The 20,033-nt window shown below is 48.0% G+C and overlaps 1 long non-coding RNA gene across 1 annotated transcript; it reads right to left on the bottom strand.

Moving 5' to 3' along the window:
• Positions 1 to 711: 711 nt before the first annotated feature.
• Positions 712 to 7,351, bottom strand: LOC128628418 (uncharacterized). The gene is made up of 3 exons (XR_008392803.1): positions 7,061 to 7,351; positions 3,491 to 3,732; positions 712 to 2,247 (listed from the first exon to the last, which is right to left on the bottom strand). It is a non-coding gene; the product is annotated as an uncharacterized LOC128628418 (long non-coding RNA).
• Positions 7,352 to 20,033: the final 12,682 nt, after the last annotated feature.

Below are 20,033 nucleotides of genomic sequence, written 5' to 3' on the forward strand. Positions count from 1 at the left end.
ATCACTTACCTTCCAAACCATTTCTCACTGGCACACACATCACTCCCCTGCACAACCATTTCTCACGGCCATAGGAATCTCTAACCTGCACACTCATCACTCACATGCAAAGCCATCTTTCAATGGCTCACTCATCTTTCACATTCACACACATCTCTCACCTGCACACTTATCACTGATCTGCACACTCATCTCTCAACTGCACACACATCAGTCTACTGAATACTCATCATTCACCTGCACAACCATCACCTGCACACTCATCACTCACCTGCATAGCCATCTCTCTCCTGCACACTCATCACTCACCTGCACACCCATTTTTCACCTGCATAGCTTACTCTCACCAACACACTCATTACACACCTTCACAAAAATCTCACCTGCACAATATCCCTCACCTGCACACTTCTCAAGCAACTTCACAGTCATTTCTCAACTGCACAGCCAACACTATCCTGAACAGTCATCTCTCACCTGCAAAACCATCTCTCACCTGCACTACCATCACTCACCTGCACAGTCATCTCTCAGCTGCACAGTCATCACTCACTTGCAAACTCATTTCTCACGTGCAGTGCCATCTCTGACCTGCATACTAATCACTCCCCTTCACAGCCAACTCTCACCTGCATAGCCATCTCTCACCTGCCAAATACTCACTCACCTGCACAGCCATCTCTTACCTGCACACTCATCACTGACCTGCACACTCATCTCTCAACTGCACAAATATCACTCACCTGCACACTCATCACTCACCTGCACAGCCATTTCTCAAATGCACACTCATTTCACATGCAAAGTCTTTAACAGGCACACTCATCAATCCCCTGCAAAGCCGTCTCTCACCTGGATGCTCATCACTCATATGCAGTCACATAACTCACCTACACAGCCAACTCTCACCTACATAGCCATCTCTCACCTGCCAAATACTCACTCACCTGCACAGCCATCTCTTACCTGCACACTCATCACTCACCTGCACTGTCTTTCCTCAATGCAGAGTTATCTCTCACGTGCACTACAATAACCCACCTGCACAGCCATCTCTTACTTGCACACTCAGTACTCACCTGCAAAATCATTTCTCACCTACCCTGTCATTCTCTTCTGCACAATCATCTTTCCCCTGCACAGCTATATTCACCTGCATAGTCATCTCTTACCTTCAGAGTTACCTGTCACCTGCACAATCCGCTCTCATTTACACACTCATCTCTCACTGCAAAATTATTACTAACCTACACGGTCATCTCTCATGTCCACATTATCAGTCACCTGCATAGTTTCCTCTCACCGGCACAGTCATCTCTCGCCTTCAGACTTACCTCTCAGCTGCACCATCATCTTTCACCTGCATACTCGTCTCTCACTGCACAGCCATCACTGACCTACACAGTAATCTTTCACTTGCACCGCCATCACTCACCTGCACTCTCATCACTCCCTCACAATTTTCATTCACCTTCACAGTCATCTCTCATATGCACAGTCATCTCTAACCTGCACACTCATCACTCTCCTGCACAATCATTTCTCACCGGCACTCTCACTCTGCCCTGCGCAATCATCTTTCACTGCACCGCCATCACTGACATGCACAGTTATTCTCACCTCAACGGTGATCACTCACATGAACAGTTACATTTCACCTGCACTATCATCTCTCAACTTCACACTCATCTCTCACCTGCAGAGCTATCACTCACCTGCACAGTTACCTTTCACCTGCACTATCATCTTTCCCCTTCACACTCATCTCTCACTTGCACAGCATCACTCACCTGCACAGCCTTCTCGAACCTGCACGCTCATTACTCCCTGCACCATCTTCACTCTCCTGCATACTCATCACTGACCTACAAAGCCATTACTCACCTGCGCACCCATATCTCACCAGCATACTCATCACTCACCTCCACAGCCATCTCTGAACTGCATAGCCATCACTCACCTGCACAACCGTTTCTCACCTGAACTCTGTCTCTCCCCTCCCCAATCATCTTTCACTGCATAGCCGTCACTGACATGCACCGTTATTCTCACATCAACGGTAATCATTCACCTGAACAGTTACATTTAACCTGCACTATCATCTCTCAACTCCACACTCATTTCTCACCTTAGAGCCATCACTCACCTGCAAAGTTACCTTTCATCTGTACTATCATTGTCAAGGTCAAGTTCATCATCGTCAAGTTCATCATCACCAAGGACATTATGTGAAAGGATAAAGGGACTCTGATAAGAAAAAATAACAAGCATGTACAGTAAAATGGCAGCAAACTCGCAATTATTAACAACCACACCTAGAACAAAAACAAACTAAGCATGCAACCAGAAGAGGAACAGAACCAGAGAAATGGAAATCACATGGAGGGTTAGCAACAGGGGTGTTTGGGAGGGGTGGGAGGTAGTGGGAGGGGGAGAGAGGGGGGAAAAGGTATAGAGCATAAGTAGCATAGATGGGTAGGTAGAAAATAGACAAGGGGAGGGTAAGAATAGTATGGGGAAATATAGAAGATAAACAATTTATAAGTATGACACATGGACATGAACTAAAGTGGGGGAATGTGGATGGAAGAGGTATGTAGAGGGGACTGAATTGGGGAAATGGGACAACTGTAATAGCATAACCAATAAAATATATTTTTAAAGAATGCTGCCAGAAACATTCACAGGGGATTCCTGTATTTCCATTTCCTTGGATATAAAACCATAGCAAAGAGTATTTTAACGTATTAATAAACTGTCAAACTGTTTTCCAAGCTGGCCACACCCTTTTAAACCCTCCCCAGCAACAGATGAACATTCTAGTCCCTCCCTATTGTCCCAGCAGGGTCCACCTGAATTTCAACTGCAACACTTCTACATGAAAAGGACACCCACATCACCCATGTGCAGTTTGCAATGGTGTCTGTTGCCTGGGGAACAAGGATCGTGGGCGTGTCTTTGACTGAAAACCAAATTTTCAGCAGGTGCAAGTATATTTGGTGTTTGGAAGTGATTAACCTTTCACTCCTTTTAAAAGGTTTTTCTACATTCTAAACCCAATAGAACATTAAAGAAGGAAATAAAAGCACCCATAACTGGTTCCCCTCCAATAGTGTGAGCGAGCCTCTGGGTTGCCTGCTGTGTTGAGCAGTGAGTCTCCAGGTTCGTTGGGAGGACAAATCGATGCTAATTTTTGCGGTGCCTCCTAACTCTAACCCCTTGCACTGGGTGTTCATGATTATCACTTTCATGGATGCATAGTGTTTATTTCTCCAATTTTATTTTAAATTATGCCTCACAAATATTCACTTGCTGTTCTTCTTTAGGATTCCATCCATACGTCTGTGTGTATTTATCTTCTACCTAGTGCACAAGCGTGTGTGTTGTTTTTTTCCAGAGTTCTACTCTGGGGCTTGTTTTCATCTCTAATGTGAAGAAAGGCCAGACTCTACCTACAGGATTCTGATGATCGATGCCCACACTGACCTACCTGCCCAGTTCGGGCATGTGGAGGAGGCCCTGGCCCTCGGAAGCCTGGGAGCAGGCTGGCGGCATCCACGGGATCGGTCACTGCAGCGCCTCCGCAGACCACCTGCAGCTGCCTCCCTGCCTCTGTGCAGGGCCAGAACTCCTTCTCTGCTCTTCCACGACCGGCGTGGGAGGCAGCACATTCCACCAGCAGCAGATGGGTGCCTCTCGCCCAGGCACTGGTGACTTTAGAGACAGCTCCAGCTGAATGTTGGAATGCACATAATGTACGCGTCAGTACACACTGAATTACATTTTTAAACATTCAATACTTTGTTATTTAAAAACATCAAAATAAAATTGATACAAAGTTCTAAAGCTCAGGTCTTTTTTTCCCCTCTTCTTGCACATTTGCCACAAGAACCTGGGTCAAACAGAAAAATGAGAGACAGAGAATCTGTTTTTCTCCTGGCGACTCATAACAAACACACAGGGAGCCGTGCTCAGGGTCCTGGGGCTGACGCCGTGACAGCGGCAATGGCGTGTTGGCTTTTGCACAAGCTGCCCCATTGCCCTCAGGAATAAAAGCCGTGTGCCACCTCACAGGAACGACCGCAGGGACACACACTGTTGTGATGCTTCTACCCTTCTCATCAGAACATCTGCTCGGGTCTCTGTCACACACACACACATCCTCAGAACAACAGGTGCAGACACAGGTGAGTTCAGCGTGAACCGTTTTCCCCAATACAAGCTTAGGGCACAGCCAAGCCCCTACTGCCCGACCCAAAAAGAAAGCTGCATTGGTGAGCGCCTGCATCCACAAACTCACCATTTCCACGTGCCGCTGTGTTCTAAGGCCCCAAATGAAACAACTGGGGGCGTTTGGGGGTGGGAGTTGTCAGGAGTCCCACCAAGATGCAGAGCCCCTGAGTGTAGGAGCAGGAGCATCCCACCCCACAGTTACAGGTGGAGGGCCGGTCTTTATTTGGAGGGGAAGTGTGGGGTCGTTCATTGATCCTCAAAGAGAAACGTGTTTTAAAGCAGTTCATTTCCCTTCTGTTATCATCAAAACCCAAGTTGAAACTGGGGAATTTCTCACTCCTCTCCAGGTGATAAATTATGATGATATTAAACACGTCCCTTCTCTGTTTTCCTAGGTTCCTTTGCATCTCTGGTGAAGGAGGGAGGGGCTTGGGGCCAGATTCTAGCCGATGAGATAGAAATTGAAGTCAGCCCTGGCTGGTGTAGCTCAGTGGATTGAGCGCGGGCCTGCAAACCAGACAATCGTGGTTCGATTCCCAGTCAGGGCACATGCCTGGGTTGCAGGCCAGTTCCCAGCAGGGGACGCATGAAGGCAACCATACATTGATGTTTCTCTCCCTCTCTCCTTCCCTTCCCCTCTAAAGATAAACAAATAAAATCTTAAAAAAAAATTGAAGTCAATAAGGCTCCTAATAGGGCCAGGGAACTGCTATGAAATTTGGGGCTTTCTTGATACAAAAGTGTGGCCATTGTCAGTCCTCTCCTACTCCACACATTGGGCCTGTCGGCCTTTGATGTGGCTGTGATGGCTGGAGCAATGGCAGCCAGTCTGCAGTCATGGGGGAAAAGGCATGCCCAGGGAGAGCATTTCTCTCTATTTGGATGAGCCATTGATAAAAAACAAGTTTCGACTTCTGCCAAGATGGAGGCATAGGTGGAGACGCCGTGCTTCCTCACACAACCAAGTTTAGAGACAACTAAATAAGAGCAACAGAAAACACAGCCAGAACACAGAAAATTGAACTTTTCGGGAGTCTGATAACAACAAATTCTTCAGCCTGACCGCGTCATAATCCAGAGACCTAAGTGGCCCTGCCCCGGTGAAAAACCTAAGGCTCTGCTCTTTACCCAGCTGCGAGAAACAGCAGAGGGGGCCGCCATTTCCCCGCTCTGACCCCGCCTCCACATACGGCATCACAACCCAGTGACCTGGGAGTCCAAGGCTCCAGTCCTCATACTTAATGGGCGCCAACAGACTAAAATGACTCAAGAAGATCTCAAAGCTCCAGAACCTATACATTTAAGCGATGAAGAAATAGCAAAACTCTCAGAAGCACAGTTTAAAACACTGGTGATCAGGATCCTCACAGAACTGGTTGATTATAGCCACAAATTAGACAAACATATGAAGGCGAAACTAATTGAAATGAATGGAATTGCACAGGAAAACAATAGCAATGAAAAGGAAACTGGGACTAAAATCAATGGAGTGTACCAGAAGAAAGCAAATAATGGCCAAACAAAAAAGAGTGAAGAAACAAGAATTCAAAAAAAATGAGGAGAGTCTTAGGAACCTCCAGGACATCTTTAAACACTCCAACATCTGAATTATAGCGGTACCAGAAGGGGGAAAGGCACAGCCACCAGTGGAAAACTTATTTGAACAAATAATAAAGGAGAATTTCCCCAATCTGAAAAAGGAAATAGACTTCCAGGAAATCCAGGAAACTCGGAAAGTCCCAAAGAAGTTGGACAAAAGACGAAACACACCAAGGCACATCATCATTACATTAGCCAAAATTAAAATGAAGGAGAGAATCCTAGAAGCAGCAAGAGCTAAGGGGACAGTCACCTCCAAAGGAGTCCCCATCAGACTGTCAGCGGATTTCTCAAAAGAGACCTTACAGGCAAGAAGGGGCTGAAAAGAGGCATTCCAAGTCATGAAATCCAAAGACCTACAACCAAGATTGCTCTATCCAGCAAAACTATCATTTACAATGGAAGAACAGATAAAGTGCTTCTCAGATAAGATCAAATTGAAGGAGTTCATCATCACCAAGCCCTTATAATATGAAATGTTAAAGGGACTTATCTAACAAGACGAAGTTAAAAACAACATGAACAGTGAAAGGACAACAAACTCACAGTTATGAACAACCACACCTAAAACAAAAGCAAACTAAAAGGACAGCTAGATCAGGAGTGGAAACAGAAATGAAGATCTCAAGGAGGGTTAGCAACAGGGGAGTGGGAGGAGGAGAAGGGGGAGAAGGTACAGAAAATAAGTAGCATAGACAGTTGATAGAAAATAGATGGGGGGGCAAGAATAGCATGGGAAATATAGAATCTAAAGAACTTGAGGCACATGGTCATAAAATAAAGGGGGTAATGGTGGGGATGGGGGTAGGGTGGAGGGGAATGAAGGGGGAATAGAACAACTATAATGGCATAATCAATTTAAAAATAAATTTAAAAAAGAAAAAAGAAGTTTCCAGAGAAGCTGAGAAACATCCCAGAAGACATGAAATGGACAACCTTGGAAGCATGTGTCATGTGAGCTTTAGGGATGCCCCAAATACCCAGGGTCTATATTTTTCAGGGTTCAGAAGCCGAAAAGTTGCTGGAGGGAGCCACCCAGGGAGTAGAATTTGCTTATCGATGTGGGTGTGACTTATCTATGGAGGAATCAAGGGCGTGAGGGCCAAGATGAAAGAAGTGCCCCTGCCATAGCTGGCAGCCCCAGGGACAGTCCCCCCGAAGACCCTGTGTGCGGACACAGAAAGCATTTGCGTTGTTCTCAGCTGCAGCTGTGTCTTTCTTCACGCACCTGCCTCTTTGCTTGGTCTATGGCTTTCTTGGGAGCCTGCACCCCACTCTGTTTGTTTTGAGGTCTCTGGCTTTACTCCGACCTTTGACCGCCAGCAGGTGCTCTGGATATACCTGGAAGGTGAATGCCTTTGATTCCCGGAGCTGGTGCTGAAGCTGCGCAGGGTTATTGGGGCCAGTCTGGGCGTTTTTCTAGGATAAGAAACACCAACACCTGGTGGAGAACAAACCTTAAGACGGATTATTTTGTTTTTATATCACTGGCTGGTCCAATTTCTGCTTCTAAGAGCTGTATTTCAATATCTTTTGGAACCCTATTTTTTGTTCCTGATACTTTCTTTAGTCTTTCAGCATATAGCTTATCAAGCAGAGAAAATGATCCAAGTGTAGCGAGGCTTTTCCGATGCACTTGATCTTCCAGGAACAATGGAGGAGAAAGTCATGCAGATCGGGGGAGAAATAATAAGGTCTTTAAACGGACCCAGGCCCTTCCTCACCTAAGGGTGAGAGACTATTTATGAAGCGTCCCTCCCTGGTATTCGTCTGCTGGTTTCTGAGAACCCCAACAGAGAGACCCGGCCAGAAACCAGCGTTTCCAATTTACCTGTGGGGATGACCCAGTCAGGTTTGAGGTCGGTACCGCGACCGGACAGCAGGCCCCTGCGCGGGCTGTCTATCCAGTCTGGGGGGCGCGGATCCCACTGTGTGAATCCGCAACTCACCCGCATTTCCAGGCTGGAGAATCGTGCCAGGCATAGCACAAGCCCCTTCCTCTGGCATCCCGCCTCGTCCTCTCAGGCCCCCGTGGGAGAACCAGGCGCTGGAACCAGCCCTTCCCTTTCCTCCCCTTATGCCCAGTCACGCCCGCCCCGTGGGGAGCTTTTGCTGAGGTCTGGACGATGCTTCTTCCCCAGACCTAACCCTGAGCTCCGGGTTCACGCTGAAATTCCCAGGTCTTCTCCCAATCCTGCAACTCGGTGCCGCCCACGCACTGCACCAGGTGTGTTGCATTTCTCCCCACCACCCGCCTTCACCTGCTCCCGGGCTGCACTCTCCCAGGAGTTGCTCATTTGAGGGAACAGTTACCTCCCTGGACATACAACTGGCCTGTAACATTGCGTGGGCTTGAGGACACAACCGGCTGGTTCCATACACATGGATTGGGAAACATTGCCACCATGATGACCTTTCACCTGCACCTTTCACCCGCACACTATCATTCACCTGGAGAGCCATCTCTCACCTGCATAGAAATCTCTAACCTGCACAATTATCTCTTATGTGCACAGTCATTACTCACCTGTACACTCATAACTCCTCTGCACACTCATCTCTCAACTGCACATCCATCTCTCACCTGTACACTCATCACTCACCTGCACAATCATCTCTCACCTTCACAGCGCTGACTCATCTGGAGAGCCATTTGTCACCTGCACACTCATCACTCACCTGCATACTCATCACTCAATGGCATACTCAACCTTCACCTGCAAAACCAACTCTCAGATGCACACTCACCTTTCACCTGCACACTATCACTCACCTGTACAGCCATCTCTCACCTTCATAGCCATCTCTAACCTGCACAATTATCTCGCATTATCTGTGCACAGTCATCACTCACCTGTACACTCATCACTCATCGACACACTCATCTCTCAACTGCACACACATCACTCAAATGAATACTCTTCACTCACCTGCACACACAGTTCTCACCTGCACAACAATCACTCTACTGAACAGCCAACTCTCACCCACACAATCATCACTCTCCTTTACAGCCATCTCTCATTGGCACTCTCATCACTCTGTGCACAATCTTTACTCACCTGCAGAGTAATTTTTCACCAGCACTCTCACTCTCCTTTGCACAATCATCTCGAACTGCACCGCCATCAGGGACAGGCACAGTCATCTCTCACCCTCACCATCATCATTCACCTGCATAGTTACATTTGAAATGCACTATCATTTCTCATCTTCACACTCACCTGCATACTCATCAGTAACCTGCACAGGCATCTCTCTCCTTCATACTAATCTCTCACCTGCACACTAAACACTCACATGCACAGCCATTTCTATTTGCATAGCCATCTCTCATCTAGACAATCATCACTCACCTTCATAGCCATCACTCACACGCACACTCATCACACAATTTCACATCCACCGCTCATTTTCACACTTGTCACTCAAATACACAGCCATTTCTCACCTGCACACTCATCCCTCACATGCACAAACTCCTCTCACCTGCATAGCCATCTTTAACCTGCACACTCATCACTCACATTCAAAGCCATCACTCATAGGCACACTCATCTTCCACCTGCACACTCATCACTTCCCTTCACAGCCATCTCTCAACTGCATAGCCAGCTCTGACCTGCACCATCATCTCTCACATGCAGTCACCACTCACCTGCACAGTTATCACTGATCTGCACACTCATCTCTCAACTGCACACACATCACTCAACGGAATACTCATGACTCACCTGCACTCTCATCACTCACCTGCACTATCATCTCTCACCTGAACAGTCATCACTCACCTGCACAATCATAACTCACCTGCATAGCCGTCTCTCACCTGCACACTCATCACTCCCTACATAATCTTCACTCACCTGCACAGTCATCTCTTACCTTCACAGTCCTCTCTCACAACCACAATCATCACTCACCCATGCTCAAATAATCCTCACCTGCACACCCATCACTCACCTGCACAGCCGTCTGTCTCACCTCACACTCATCACTCACTTGCACAGTCATTACTCACCTGCATACATCTCATCACCAACCTGCACACTCATCACTCACCTTCACACTAATCTCTCACCTGCACACTGATCTCTCACCTGCACACTCCTCAATCACCTTCACAGCCATCTCTCACCTGCACAGCCATCTCTCACCTGCACTACTCATCACTCACCTGCACAGCCATCTTTCAACTGCACAGTCATCTGCCACCCGCACAGTCATCTCTTACCTCGCCCCATCACTCACCTGCACACTCATTCATCTACTACACTCATCACTCACCTGCACAATCTTCTCACATTCACAGCCATCACTCACCTGCACAGCCAACTCTCACCTGCACAATCATCACTCACCCGCACAGCTGTCTCTCACCTGCACAGCAATCACTCACCTTCACAGTCATCTCTCACCTGCACAGCCTTCATTCACCTGCACATCCATCAAAAACCTGTGCAGTCATCTCTCACCTGCACAGCCATCTGCCACCTGCACACTCATCACTCACCTGCACAGCCATTTCTCACCTGCACACTCATCTCTCCCTTCACAGGCATCACTCATCGAACAAGCATTACTCACCTGCACACTCATCTCTCAACTACACACACATCTCTCACCTGCACACTCATCACTCACCTGCACAGCCATCTCTCACCCTCATAGCCATCTCTCACCTGCACACTCATCACTCCACAGCCATCTCTCACCTGCACACTCATCACTCACCTGCACACATCTCTAACCTGCCCACTCATCACTCACCTGCACAACCATCTCTCACCTGCACACTCATTACTCACCTGCACATCCATCTCTCACCTGCACACTCATCACTCACCTGCACACTCTCCTCTCAACTGCACAGCCATCTCTCTCCTGCACACTCATCACTCACCTGCACAATCATCTCTCACTCTCACAGCCATCTTCCACTTGCACACTCATCACTCACCTACACAGCCATTTCTCACCTGCACACTCATCTCTCCCTTCACAGGCATCACTAACGAGAACAAGCATTACTCATCTGCACAATCATCTCTCAACTACACACACATCACTCACCTGAATACTCATCACTCACCTGTACAGCCATCTCTCACCCACATAGCCATCTCTAACCTGCACACTCATCACCACAAAGCCATCACTCACCTGCACACTCATCACTCACCTGCACCCATCTCTAAACTGCACACTCACTCACCTGAAAAACCATCTCTCACCTGTACACTCATCACGCACATGCACAATCTCCTCTCAACTGCACAGCCATCTCTCACCTGCACACTCATCACTCACCTGCACAATCATCACTAACTCTCACAGCCATCTGCCACTTGCACACTCATCACTCACCTGCACAACCATCTCTCACCTGCACACTCATCTCTCACCTGCACAGGCATCACTCACCTGCACAACCATCACTCACCTGCACACTCATCTCTCACCTGCACAGCCATCACTCACCTAAATACAATCAACACTCACCTACACAGACATCTCTCACCTGCACGCTCACCACTCCCTGCACAGTCTTCATTAAACTGCATAGTCATCTCTAATATGAAATGCCATTTTTCACCTGGACACTCATCTCTCACCTGCACAGTAATCTCTCGTTTACAAAACCATCATTCACCTTCACAGTCAACTCTCACGTACACAGTCATCTCTCTCCTGCACACTGATCACTCAACTCTACTATCATCTTTCACCTGCACAGTCATCACTCACCTGCACACTTATCACTGATCTGCACACTCATCTCTAAACTGCACATACATCACTTAACTGAACACTCATCACTCACCTGCACAACCATCACTCACCTTCACACTCATCACTCACTTGAATAGCCATCACTCTCCTGCACACTGATCACTCACCTGCACTATCATCTCTCACCTGCACAGCCCTCTCTCACCTGCACGCTCATCACTCCCTACAAAATCTTTACCCACCTGCACAGTCATCTCTTACCTTCACAATCATCTCTCACAACCACATTCATCACTCACCTGCAAAGTAATCTCTCACCCTCACAGTCATCACTCATCTGCACAGGCATCTGTCTCCTGTACACTCATCACTCACCTGCATACTAATTACTCACCTGCCTACTCATCAGTAACTTGCACAAGTATCTCTCTCCTTCACACTAATCTCTCACCTGCACACTAATCACTCACATGCACAGCCATCTCTATTTGCATAGCCATCTCTCATATACACCATCCTCACTCACCTTCATACCGATCACTCACATGCACACTCATCACACACTTGCATACCACCACTCACCTGCACAGGTGTCACTCAAATACACAGCCATCTCTCACCTGCATAGTCATCTCTTACCAGCTCATTCATCACTCAACTGGACAACCATCTCTCACCTGCATGCTCATAACTCACATGCACAATCATCACTCACCTGCACAGTCATCTCTCACCTGCATACTCATCACTCACTTGCACAGTCATCCCTCACCTTCACAGCAATCACTCACCTGAAGTGCCATCTGTGACCTGCACACTCACCACTCACCTGCATAGCCATCTCTCACCTTCACACTCATCACTCACATGCAAAGCCATCTCTCATAGGCACACTCATTTTTCACCTACACACTCATCACTCACCTGCACAGCCATCTCTCACTGCATAGCCATCCCCACCCTCATCTCTCACATGCACAGTCATCACTCACCTGCACACTTATCACCGATCTGCACACTCATCTCTCAACTGCACAACCATCACTCACCTGCACACTCATCACTCACCTGCATAGCCATCTCTGTCCTGCACACTCATCACTCACCTGCACAGCCATTTCTCAAATGCACACTCATTTCACCTGCAAAATCTTTCACGTGCACACGCATCAATCCCCTGCAAAGCCGTCTCTCACCTGGATGCTCATCACTCATATGCAGTCACATAACTCACCTACACAGCCAACTCTCACCTGCATAGCCATCTCTCACCTTGCAAATACTCACTCACCTGCACAGCCATCTCTTACCTGCACGCTCATCACTCACCTGCACTGTCTTTGCTCAATGCAGAGTTATCTCTCACGTGCACTACAATAACCCACCTGCACAGCCATCTCTTACCTGCACACTCAGTACTCACCTGCAACATCATTTCTCACCTACCCTGTCATTCTCCCCTGCACAATCATCTTTAACCTGCACAGCCATATTCACCTGTATAGTCATCTCTTACCTTCAGAGTTACCTCTCACCTACACAATCATCTCTCATTTACACACTCATCTCTCATTGCAGAATCATCACTGACCTGCGCAGTCATCTCTCATGTCCACATTATCAGTCACCTGCATAGTTACCTCTCACCTGCACAGTCATCTCTCACCTTCACAGTTACCTCTCAGCTGCACCATCATCTCTCACCTGCATACTCATCTCTCACTGCACAGCCATCACTGACCTGCACAGTAATCTTTCACTTGCACCGCCATCACTCACCTGCACTCTCATCACTCCCTGCACAATTTTCACTCACCTTCACAGTCATCTCTCATATGCACAGTCATCTCTAACCTGCACACTCATCACTCTCCTGCACAATCATTTTTCACCTGGACTCTCACTATCCCCTGACGAATCATCTTTCACTGCACAGCCATCACTGACATGCATAGTTATTCTCACCTCAACGGTGATCACTCACATGAACAGTTACATTTCACCTGCACTATCATCTCTAAACTGCACACTCATCTCTCACATGCACAGCATCACTCACCTGCACATACCTTTCACCTACAACCTTTCACCTGCACTATCATCTTCCCCTTCACACTCATCTCTCACCTGCACAGCATCACTCACCTGCACAGCCTTCTCTAACCTGCATGCTCATTACTCCCTGCACCATCTTCACTCTCCTGCATACTCATCACTGACCTGCAAAGGCATTACTCTCCTGCACAGCCACATCTCACCAGCACACTCATCACTCACCTCCACAGCCATCTCTGAACTGCATAGCCATCACTCACCTGCACAATCATCTCTCACCCTCACAGCCATCACTATCCAGCACACTAATCACTCATCTGCACACTCATCTCTCAACTGCACACACATCAAAACACTGAACACTCATCACTCACCTGCACAGCAAACTCTCACCTGCACACTCATCACTCACCCGCACAGCTGTCTCTAACCTGCACAGCAATCACTCACCTTCACAGGCATCTCTCACCTGCACAGCCTTCATTCACCTGCACATACATCAAAAACCTGTGCAGTCATCTGTCACCTGCACAGCCATCTGCCACCCGCACACTCATCACTTACCTACACAGCCATTTCTCACCTGCAAACTCATCTTTCCCTTCACATGCATCACTCACAGGAACAAGAATTACTCATCTGCACACTCATTACTCAACTACACACACATCACTCACCTGAATACTCATCACTCACCTGCACAGCCATCTCTCACTTGCACTCTCATCACTCTCTGCACAATCTGTACTTGCCTGCAGAGTAATCTTTCTTCTGCACTCTCACTCTCCTTTGCACAATTATCTCTAACTGCATAGCAATCAGGGAAAGGCACAGTCATCACTCACCTGCACCGTCATCATTCACCTGCATAGTTATATTTCACCTGCACTATCATGTCTCATCTTCACACTCATCTCTCACCTGCATAGCCATCAATCACCTGCAGAGACATCTCTCAACGACACAGCCATCACTCATCTGCACAATCCTTACTTAGCTGATCAGCCATCTCTCACCTGTACAGCCATCACTCACATGTACAATCAACACTCACCTACACAGACATCTCTCACCTGCACGCTCAACACTCCCTGCACAGTCTTCATTAAACTGCATAGTTATCTCTAGTATGAAATGCTATTTCTCACCTGGACACTCATCTCTCACCTGCACAATAATCTCTCATTTACAAAACCATCATTCACTTACACAGCCATCAGTCACCAGCACAGTCATCTCTCACCTGCACACTCAACTCTCACGTACACCGTTATCTCTCTCCTGCACAGTCATCACTCACCTTCACACTTATCACTGATCTGCACACTCATCTCTAAACTGCACACACATCACTCAACTGAATACTCATCTCTCACCTGCACAACCATCACTCACCTGCACACTCATCAGTCACTTGCATAGCCATCTCTCTCCTGCACACTTATCACTCACCTGCACTGTCATCTCTCACCTGCACAGTCATCACTCACATGCACAATCATAACTCACCTGCACAGCTGTCTCTCACCTGCACGCTCATTACTCCCTGCACAATCTTCACCCACCTGCACAGTCATCTCTTACCTTCACAGCCATCCCTCACAACCACACTCATCACTCACCTGCAAAGTAATCTCTCACCCTCACAGCCATCACTCATCTGCACCGCCATCTGTCTCCTGTACACTCATCACTCACCTGCATACTAATTACTCACCTGCCTACTCATCAGTAACTTTCACAGGCATCTCTCTCCTTCAAACTAATCTCTCACCTGCACACTAATCACTCACATGCAAAGCCATCTCTATTTGCATAGCCATCTCTCATATACACAATCCTCACTCACCTTCATAGCCATCACTCACATGCACACTCATCACACACTTGCATAGCCACCACTCACGTGCACACTTGTCATTCAAATACACAGCCATCTCTCACCTGCATAGTCATCTCTTACCAGCTCATTCATCAATAAACTTGACAACCTTCTCTCACCTGCATACTCATCACTCACTTGCACAATCATCTCTCACCTTCACAGCAATCACTCACCTGCACAGCCTTCTCTAACCTGCACGCTCATTACTCCCTGCACCATCTTCACTCTCCTGCATACTCAACACTGACCTGCAAAGCCATTACTCACCTGCACAGCCATATCTCACCAGCACACACATCACTCACCTCCACAGCCATCTCTGAACTGTATAGCCATCTCTCACCTGCACAATAATCTCTCACGCTCACAGCCATCACTATCCAGCACACTAATCCCTCATCTGCACACTCATCTCTCAACTACACACACATCACTCACCTGAATACTCATCACTCACCTGCACAGCCATCTCTCACTTGCACTCTCATCACTCTCTGCAAAATCTGTACTTGCCTGCAGAGTAATCTTTCTTCTGCACTCTCACTCTCCTTTGCACAATTATCTCTGACTGCATAGCCATCAGGGAAAGGCATAGTCATCACCCCCCCCACCGTCATCATTCACATGCATAGTTATATTTCACCTGCACTATCATGTCTCATCTTCACACTCATCTCTCACCTGCATAGCCATCACTCACCTGCAGAGACATCTCTCAATGACACAGCCATCACTCATCTGCACAATCCTTACTTAGCTGCTCAGCCATCTCTCACCTGTACAGCCATCACTCACATGCACAATCAACACTCACCTACACAGACATCTCTCACCTGCACGCTTACCACTCCCTGCACAATCTTCATTAAACTGTAGAGTCATTTCTAATATGAAATGCCATTTCTCACCTGCACCCTCATCTCTTCCTTCACAGGCATCCCTCACCGCAACAAGCATTACTCATCTGCACACTCATCTCTCAACTACACACACATCACTCACCTGAATACTCATCACTCACCTGCACAGCCATCTCTCACCCACACAGCCATCTCTAAACTGCACACTCATCACTCACCAGGAAAGCCATCTCTCCCCTGCATACTCATCACTCACGTGCATAGCAGTCTCTAACCTGCACACTCATCTCTCACCTGGAAAACCATCTCTCACCTGCACACTCATTACTCAACTGCACAGCCATCTCTCTCCTGCACACTCATCACTCACCTGCACAATCATCTCTCACCTTCACGGTGATCACTAATCTGGAGAGCCATTTGTCACCTGCATACTCATCACTCACCTGCATACTCATCACTCAATGGCATACTCAAACTTCACCTGCAAAACCAACTCTCAGAAGCACACTCATCTTTCACCTGCACAACATCACTCACCTGTGCACCCGTCTCTCATTTGCATAGCCATCACTAACCTGCACAATTATTTCTCATGTGCCCAATCATCACTGACCTGTACACTCATCACTCATCTGCACAGTCATCTTTCTCCTGCACACCCATCTCTCACTTTCACACTCATCACTCTCCTGCATACTCAAACTCACCAGCATACTCATCACTCACCTGCATAGTCAGCTCTCACATGCATAGCTATCTCTCACCTACATAGTTTTTTCTGACCTGCATAGCTATCTCTCACCAACACACTCATTACTCACCTTCACAATAATATCACATGCAGAATGATCTCTCACCTGCACACTCCTCAATCACCTTCACAGTCATCTCTCAACTGCACAACCATCACTATCCTGAACAGTCATCTCTCACCTGCAAAAGTATCTCGCACCTGAACTACCATCACTTACCTGCACAGTCATCTCTCAACTGCACAGTCATCAGTCACTTGCAAAGTCATTTCTCACGTGCAGTGCCATCTCTGACCTGCATACTAATCACTCCTCTTCACAGCCATCTCTCATCTGCACAGCCATCTCCACCGGCACAGTCATCTCTTACCTGAGCCGCCATCGCTCACCTACACACTCATCACTCACATTCACAGCCATCTCTCACCTGAACAGCTATCTCTTACCTGCACAATCATCTCTCAACTGAAAGTCATTTCTCACCTGAAAAGCCATCTTTCACCTTCACACTCATCACTCATTTGCATACTCACACTCACCTGCATACTCATCACTCAACTTCACCATGATTGGTCACCTGCACTCTCATGTGTCACCGGTACAGTCATCACTCACCTGCACAATCATCTATCACCCTCACAGCCATCTGCCACTTGCACACTCATTACTCCCCTACACAGCCATTTCTCACCTGCACACTCATCTCTCCCTTGACAGGAATCACTAACCGGAACAAGCATTACTCATCTGCACACTCATCTCTCAACTACACACACATCACTCACCTGAATACTCATCACTCACCTGCACAGCCATCTCTCACTTGCACTCTCATCACTCTCCTGCACAATCATTTCTCACCTGCACTCTCACTCTCTTCTGCCCAATCATCTTTCACTGCACATCCATCACTAACATGCACAGTTATTCTCACATCAACGGTAATCACTCACCTGAACAGTTACATTTCACCTGCACTATCATGTCTAAACTGCACACTCATTTCTAACCTGCAGAGCCATCACTCACCTGCACAGTTATCTTTCACTTGCACTATAATCTTTCACCTCACACTCATCTCTCACCTGCACAGCAGGTGAGGCTATTTCCCTTCTGACCTACCATCAATCCACTAGGGAAAAAAACGCTCGGAGCGGCTCTTGAGCTTTTTCTTAACTGGTGACCGAGCAGGGCTCCTTTACATTTTCCAGTCTAGATTGCAAGCCTAGTTTTCATATTTTAGTCTCTCAGAACTGAACGGGGGGTGGAGGGGACTTCCGCCAAGATGGAGGCATGGGTGCATTGGCCGTGCCTTCACACACAACCAAGTTTAGAGACAAGTAAATATTAGCCACAGAAAACACAGCCAGAACACAGAATATTGAACTCTTCGGAATTCTGTTAACAACAAATTCTTCAGCTTGACCTGTAAGGGGTGAGCCCAGCAGGTGACAGAGTGGGGTAGCAAAGGAAAACTCGGCCAGACGAACTCAGGTGCGCAGAATCCAGGGGCAGGGTGGGACCTAGTGAGCGACCGAGCCAGCCACAAAGCGAGCCACCGCAGGGAAACAATGAGGGAGCAGGACAGCGGGTCCCCTGTGGTCGCGCCTTTGTGCGAGGATAGACGAGGGAGGGAGTGGGCCATTGGACCAGGACCCAGAGTGTCCCCGCAGCAAGCGGCAGGGAGCGCGCCGCCATTTCCCTCATCTGACCCCACCTCCACATGCAGCGTCACAACCCAGCGACTCTCAGTGAGCCGGCCCTGGTGAACCACCTGAGGCGCTGTTCCTCACCCAGTGGCACGAAACAGCGGTGTCAGAAATCCCCCTTTACTTTTCCATGCTCGTTTTTTAGGCCCCGTGGTTTATTTTACCCTCAAAGAACTTCATCGTTACGCTGGAGAAGGCTATTTCCCTCTGACCCACCAGCAATCCACTAGGGAAAAAAACGCACGGCGCGGCTCTTGAGCTTTTTCTTAACTGGTGAGTGAGCAGGGCTCCTTTACATTTTCCAGTCTAGATTGCAAGCCCAGTTTTCAAATATTAGTCTCTCAAAGCTGAAGGAGGGATGGGGGGGCACTTCTGCCAAGATGGCCGCATAGACGATTTTGCCGCGTTTTCTCACACAACCAAGTTTAGAGACAAGTAAATATTAGCCACAGAAAACACAGCCAGAACACAGAATATTGAACTCTTCGGAATTCTATTAGCAACAAATTCTTCAACCTGACCCTTAAGGGGTGAAACCAGCAGGTGGCAGAGTGGGGTAGCAAAGGAAAACTCGGCCAGACGAACTCAGGTGCGCAGAATCCAGGGGCAGGGTGGGACCTAGTGAGCGACCGAGCCAGCCACAAAGCGAGCCACCGCAGGGAAACAATGAGGGAGCAGGACAGCGGGTCCCCTGTGGTCGCGCCTTTGTGCGAGGATAGACGAGGGAGGGAGTGGGCCATTGGACCGGAACCCAGAGGGTCCCCGCAGCAAGCGGCAGGGAGCGCGCCGCCATTTTCCTCATCTGACCCCACCTCCACCTGCAGCGTCACAACCCAGCGACTCTCAGTGACCCGGCCCTGGTGAACCACCTGAGGCGCTGTTCCTCACCAAGTGGCACGAAACAGCAGTGTCAGAAATCCCCCTTTACTTTTCCATGCTCGTTTTTTAGGCCCCGTGGTTTATTTTACCCTCAAAGAACTTAATCGTGGCACTGGAGAAGGCTATTTCCCTTCTGACCCACCATCAATCCACTAGGGAAAAAAACGCTCGGAGCGGCTCTTGAGCTTTTTCTTAACTGGTGACCGAGCAGGGCTCCTTTACATTTTCCAGTCTAGATTGCAAGCCCACTTTTCAAATATTAGTCTCTCAAAGCTGAAGGGGGGTGGGGGGGCACTTCCGCCAAGATGGAGGCATGGGTGCATTG

Source organism: Artibeus jamaicensis, unplaced genomic scaffold (genome assembly GCF_021234435.1).
Source record: "Artibeus jamaicensis isolate MK-2021 breed Jamaican fruit bat unplaced genomic scaffold, CSHL_Jam_final contig_729, whole genome shotgun sequence".
Classification (NCBI taxonomy): Eukaryota; Metazoa; Chordata; class Mammalia; order Chiroptera; family Phyllostomidae; genus Artibeus; species Artibeus jamaicensis.